At 40.6% G+C, this 6,758-nt stretch overlaps 1 pseudogene; it reads right to left on the bottom strand.

The window, feature by feature from the left end:
• Positions 1–4,312: 4,312 nt before the first annotated feature.
• On the bottom strand, positions 4,313–4,789 carry LOC109388742 (transcription factor BTF3 pseudogene; annotated as a pseudogene).
• Between the last annotated feature and the right edge of the window lie 1,969 nt (positions 4,790–6,758).

Here is a 6,758-nt window from a genome sequence, read left to right as displayed (position 1 = left end):
AGTCTCCCAGTGAATCCATTGTTGGCTTTAGACCTCCTCGCATTGCCATTGGTTCATATAGATACATTAATCATAGTGTATGGATCAAAGATTGGCATTGGAGTTTGTAAAGAGTAAGAATGTACTGTGGAAACAGGGAAACTAAATTTGTGGTTGTCTTTTGAAAACGGTGGGACAGTCATAGTTGTTGACTTGATGATGACAGGCACAGTGGATGAGAATAGAGGAGACCTCTGCTTGGAGAAGCAGGTTTTCCTAAAGCCTCTGGAAATCAGTGGAAGTCCTGCAGAGAGAAGACCTCGATAACGCACAGTGGCTTGTGTTTTCCAAACCAAAAATTAGGTTTTGAGAATAATCAGCTATGAAAAGGGACAGAGGACTTGAAATGAAATTAAAAGCACGATGCTGGAAAAGCAAAGATGTGTGACAACCATATCCATGGTGAACGTGAGGATTTGGACTGAGAATAGCTCCGTTGGTAAACAATGTCCATTAACTAGGCCAATGTTTTTCAAAAATCATTATTTGTTGGAGTGACATCTGGAGTCGTGGGAGGTGGGAGGAGAACTTAGTATGTAGAAGAGCTGTTTTTATATTCTGAGAGTCTGGGGAAAAGTTTATTTGCAGCCCATTTCTCAGTATTAAAAAAAAAATTAAGCAGTAATTAGGTAAGCCAGACTACCTTCTATATTGGTTAAGAGACAGTCTGAGATAGAATAGATTCTTAATTATTCAAAAATCAATAGCAAGACTTCGTATTCTTTTTTTCCAATATGAATACCAAGTACCTTCCAATTTCAAATACAGTTTTAAAAAAATAAAAAAGCCCTTTTCAAAATGTCGACTAACATCTGACCCATTTCAGGTAGTCAAGTGTGTGATACATCACATGAAAGTACACCTCACTTGATTTGTTTCACTTTATTTTAACATCATCCCAAAAGCCCTTTTTTCATACGTAACTCAAATAACAACCCCCAAAATACAATATAACAACCGTATCTCCACTGGTGTCTAGTTGGCACCAATCTGCCCTGACCTTAGACACAAGCCATTGTTAAGGGTATAACGCATTTACATATTTTGCAATAAAACATCAGTTATTTGCATTACTGTGTCAAGTTTTATTTGATTCTTTCACCTAAAAATGACTCATTTTCCTTTCTTGTATTTTAAAAACCAACTACTCTAAGCTTGTTTGAGAATAATCAAAAATTGCCCATTTAGCTAGAAGTCATTTTCTTTTCAAAAGGCAAATGTTATTTAATCTTTCAGCTGTTCATTGTGCCATCATAAATACTTTCTTTTCAGCACAGTTGTGGGGACTGAAATGAGCCCACTAATTGCCTCCCATTTCGACTGACATGTGGTGGTTTAGTGGAAAGAGAACACAGCAGGGAGAAGGAAATAGGAGGCTGAGAAAATGAGAGCTAATTATTTTCACTGCCTCATGTCAGGCTCTGTGTCAGCCTTGTTTTTACAAACTGGAAGGTTTAGCACTAAATAAAACAAACTGGCGTCATGTTTTTATATACTGGCAGTGTCATGGAAGCAGCTGCACATCTCAAAGACAATATAATGCCTGCGTTCGCATGGACACCATCTGACAGACACTGTGAGCCACGGCTAATGAGGACATCACAGTGGTGCCAAGTGAAAGGTGCTGAATTATGTATGATTCTTCATCAGTACAGCAATAGTCCTGTACATCATTATGAGACATTGTTTTGCTGAAGAGATTAAAACATTCTTAGTTCCAGACCCTGCAACCTATACACACTGAAAGAGGTTATTAATGGAATTTTTAGGGAGAGTTTCTTGTGGATTTCTTTTGGGTTGAAAAACAAATCTCGTGGGACAAAGCCGCGATGGGTCACGACACTGGATAGATAAAGAAGAGAAGCAAATTAACCATACTTGCATTATCTTCCTTTTAAAGGGAGCATAATAAAATAGAGTGTAGCGGGGTGATACATAATGATAAATAACCCAGGTGCTATCACGGGATGTTCCCCTCTCCTGCCTTTAAAATAGCGAGTTTCATCAGCTGAGCTGGATAATAGCAACGCATGTAAAGGCACCTTTGGAGGCCTAAATCATCAACATCTTACTATATTTAATACCAGCATGACCAACATTTCTATCGTATTTTTATTTCATCTTGTATTTCTTCTTATATTTCGCAACAGTCACTTGCCTGCTATAAAACTGTCTCTCCCCCCCCCCCCTTGAATCTTAAAAAGTTGATTCTGATCTCTGTATTGCATATATTTTTAAATGTTTCCTCAGTACAGGCCTTTTTAAGGTGGAGAATCCTCTTTGCTAGGATCCTGAGGCTTCTCTGGTGGTTTTTATTTTTCTCTGCTCATGGGGGACGGGAACGGTGGTGATGGGGATCTCTACCATTGGACTGCGTATACCCAGGACTTAAATTCCAGTCCCAGCGCAGGGAACTTGCTGCAATCTCTACATTTTCTGAGCCTCAGTCTACTCACCTGTAAAATGGAGACAGTGCTATTTCTAACAGGGTAAGGCTGTGAGGGTAAAATAACATGGCTTAATCTCAAAAACATGATGCCAAGTAAAAGAAGCTGGACACACACATTGCATACTGTAAATTCTAATTCTGTGACGTCCTGGAGCCGGCAAAATTAATCTATGGTGATAGAAACTGGAACTGTGGGTGCCTCTCGTGCAGAGGGGGTCAGTTGGGGAAGAGCACAAGGGAACTTTTTAGGGTAGTGGAAATAACTTGCTTGTTTGGGTGGTTACGTTGATATATATATATGTCTGTCAAAATTCACTAAACGATGCACTTAGAAATCCGTGCATTTTATTGTATACAAATTATATCTAAAAAAAAATACATAAAAAGTTTTGGTAACCTTCAGGTAGGAGCCTGAAAGCCTAGTTTAAGGTCTGTTTCTTTCTGAAATGTCCTGAAAAATCTTGGCCCTACGTTTTTTAAGATTTATCTATAGTGTTCATATTTGCAATAAAATTTTGGTAGGAAAAAGAGTAGAGAGATTGTTGTCTCTGAATTGCCCAGAATTTAAAATAATATTTATAGTTTAATTTTTGTGTTACCTTCAATCCCTTTTTCTATTTGGAAAATTTACCTCTATCTTGATTATTCCTTTTTATTCCCTCCCTTCCTTCCTTCTTTCCTTTCTTCCTTCCTTCCTTCTTTCCTTTTTTTGGTGTGTGTGTGGTAAGAAGAAGGGATGTGTATGTTTGGCATCACTTGTACTCGCTTGGAACGCCGAAGAATTTTAAAACAGCTTGCAAAGAATATAATAGTGATTTCTCAGTTAGAGATACTTAATTCAGCATTAACTGAGTGTTGTTTAGGATTTTATCTTCACAGATAAGAGTTTCTGTTTTACTTGGCCAGTAATCTTAATTAAGAAAAAAATTTAACATAATTGGCAATGATGAAGCAGTTAAAAGGAAATGCTTGCTCACCCTCCATTAACCACGTACTTGCTCGTGACGTTAACCAGGTATTTCAGCAGCTGCCTAGATAAATGGTACACACCCTGGGCACCCAACAGAATTGTCCTTTTTTCATTAGTTTCAAATGCAAAAATCTCCCTCTCCCCAACAGAAATTCCATGTTTCTTGTAGATTTTGATTTGAGAGGCAGCTTATCTACTAGAAAGGTTTGGATAACTGTTTCTTGCTATTCAAAGTCCTAACAAAGAACTTCCCAGTGCTCAGCTCTGCTCCTATTGTCGGTGCTGTTCCCCTATTGATTAGTAATTAGCACTCCCTGGAAATGTGCGTCAATATAAAAATTTGAACAGTGGGGCTGTCCTCTTGACTGGGATTCTAGTTAGGATATAAAAATCCATGGTGGTTAGGACCTGTCCCAGGATCTGCTTGCACAGCTGGATGGGAGTGGGTTGTTTCTGGTTTGGAAAGTCGAAGTCATGTCTAGCCACAAAGCCTAAGCCAGGCCTGGAGGGAAGGGTTTGTGATTCCACATACTGGCCAGATGGATTAAGAAAGGAGGCATCCAGACAGTGGCATATGAACCGTTTTAGGTTTTTTTTTACGAGGCAAAGAACTTTATTAACCTTTGTTTCAAACTTAATTCCCAAGCTTCTTCACCTAATTAGCTGCAAAGAATGATTTGTGTCTAAGCAAAAACTGAAAAGAGCTGCAGTGTCCAAGGGGCTCGGGTTTAAAAATTATTAGAGATCGAGATTTTATCAGAGCCATGAACAAAATTTTTAAAAGCAGTCGTAATATAAAATAGCAGCTCTCAGTAACTTCTTCAAGTTTTATCTTCTTCAGAAGTTGACTCAATTTAGTTTGCTTCACTCTTGGAAGCCTCATCTACAAGATCTGGAACTTTATCATCATCCTCCTCTCTGGTAGCAAGTGATGCTTTTCATCCACAGATTGTTTGGGCAGAGCTTCAGCCCGTCTCCTTGAACTTAGTCAGACTGTGTGCACCCAGCTGGTTTAAGATGCCGGGTAGCGTTTCTGTCAGCTGCTTGGAGTCAGTGTGGCCTGTGATGGTGAGAGTGTTCGCTGCCAGAGAGGCCTGAATGTTAGGGTTGTTCAAATGGACTGCTGTTCCTAGGTTTGTGAACATATTCACCTCTTCAGTACCAGCGATATTGTTTACCCCTAACTTCTTTAAGGAGAACTGAAGGTTTTTATCATCTGCTGCAGCTGTTCTGTAAAACACCTTCTTTTTGCAAGCAGTTCCTTTCCCACCCATGAGCACTTGGGCCTGCAGTTTGGTGAGTTCCTCTTGGTTCATGATAGTTTCTTTCATCTTGTTGGAGAGGAAACGGGGCCACGCGGGGATCTAGGTTTGACTAGGTTTGACTTTCAGGGGGTCTTAGACAGGCCAGCTGAGAATAAGCACACACATGCGGGGGCCATACGCACTTTTAACAGTGATCTTTTCAACCATGGTGGAGAGAATTGGCTGTGTCAGACTTATTCAAGACAGTATTTCAGCCTCTGCCACGGAGCCTTATAAAGGAATTCACCAAGATACTTTGGGCTGTTTGTTGACTTTGGAAGGTGGGAATTCCTCTGTACTGTATGTAATTCTTACTTTTGTTAACCCATAACAAGGATAGTTTAGGATTCCAAAAAGACTGGGGGGGAAACCCGCTCTCATAACACTAATAGGCTACTTTGGTTCAATTCTGAACTCCGCCACTTGCTATCTGTGTGATCTTGGTCAAATGACCTCATCTTGCTATACTTCGGTTCCCACGTCGGAGATAAGGCTCTCTGGTTGTCAATCACTTTTCATAGCCATTGTACCTCGCGATGTTTGGTGTTTCTATTGGTAGGGCTACATCAGGATCTGTTGACACACAAGAAAGGGCAGAATGAATGTTATATCATCCAACTATGTAAGAAGATACAAGTTTCTTCCTTCTTCTATTCATATCATAAAACCAGTTGTTGTTATGTTGCCACCTGGCTGCACCTCCTTTTTTTTCCACCTTGACCATCCCCTGGCACCAGAGTTATTTATTCAGTGCCCTCTGTATCCCCAAACTCCCACCCAAGGAAGATGCTGTGACCCAGGCTGCCCCATCTGGCCAGACCCCTATTCGAGACACTCTTGGTACCTTCCTACCTATGAAATCTCACTTACCTTCTGGCCCATTCCCTTAGATCGCTGCTAGGGGACAGACCAAGCTGGCCCCATAACAAATTGGAGCTTTGTTGGTGACCAGTATTGGTAACAATAATAATCACTCCTGTTTAAGCTCCTAATTTGGCTCTGGCACAGGGCTAGGTGCTTTGTTTACATTACCTCATTTAATCCTCATTCAACACAAAGACCCATTTGTAAATAAAGACCACTGAGGTTCAGACAGGTTACCTAACAACTAAAGTTGGCCGTGCAGGCCGGAAGTGACAAACCTGAGATTCAAGCTCAGGAGGCTGGACTTCAAACTTGCAACCTTTCACCTCCCCAGTTCACCTCCCCACTGGGCTGCTGTACCCCACCCCCCGTCTTCCCCCACACACACACACACACAAATGCCTTGGTGTATAATCCTTTTCTATATTGTTTCCATTTTAACAGGAATCCTCAACACCTTAAGCCAAATGAGTGAATAACAGGGCCATTTCAGACTGCCAGGGGTGAAATGGTTTTGGAAAAGGAGTCCTTTGAGGCCCCATGGGCTCTCTCAGAGTACAGAGTTGTCTGCTTTTGATTTCTGCCTGTCAGGATTAAGAGCCATTCACAAACCTCCAAAGTGACTCTTGAAGGTTTCCGATTCAAAAATCAATACCCACATTTCTGTCACTCACGTCAAGCCAGAATCGATAGTTCAACCTGGTAAAAAATGGTTTGGAAAACAGAGCCCACGTTCCCATTACCTGGTCCCTAGCACCACCAAGAAACTGAGAAGGAGCAATTGTGCGTGTAAAATTCTATATTAGGCTCATAAATACGTGGAATTGTTCCTTTTAGTGATATTACTGGTGATCCAGCTGTGGAGGGTGCTCAGTGACACCTAATGACTCACTGGATACCAAAAATACCAGGCATGTCCGAGGGTAACTTGAAATTGAGCAGACTTGAAAAAGAATTTCATTAATTTGTGGATTATTTTTCTTAATTAGATAACAATTGAATCATAGTTGCCCTGAAAATACCTGAGTTAAGCAGGGCATTGACAGATTACGTTCATCATTCAGGTGAAGGCTACGCATTCTCTTTCTTTCTCACCCAGCTTTGTAACAAGCAGTACCTGCTTTTTAATGAA

This window comes from Hipposideros armiger, unplaced genomic scaffold (assembly GCF_001890085.2).
Source record: "Hipposideros armiger isolate ML-2016 unplaced genomic scaffold, ASM189008v1 scaffold_205, whole genome shotgun sequence".
NCBI classification, from domain to species: Eukaryota; Metazoa; Chordata; class Mammalia; order Chiroptera; family Hipposideridae; genus Hipposideros; species Hipposideros armiger.
The sequence above is the reverse complement of the archived record's forward strand: the minus strand, read 5'-3'. Positions and strand labels throughout refer to the sequence as shown.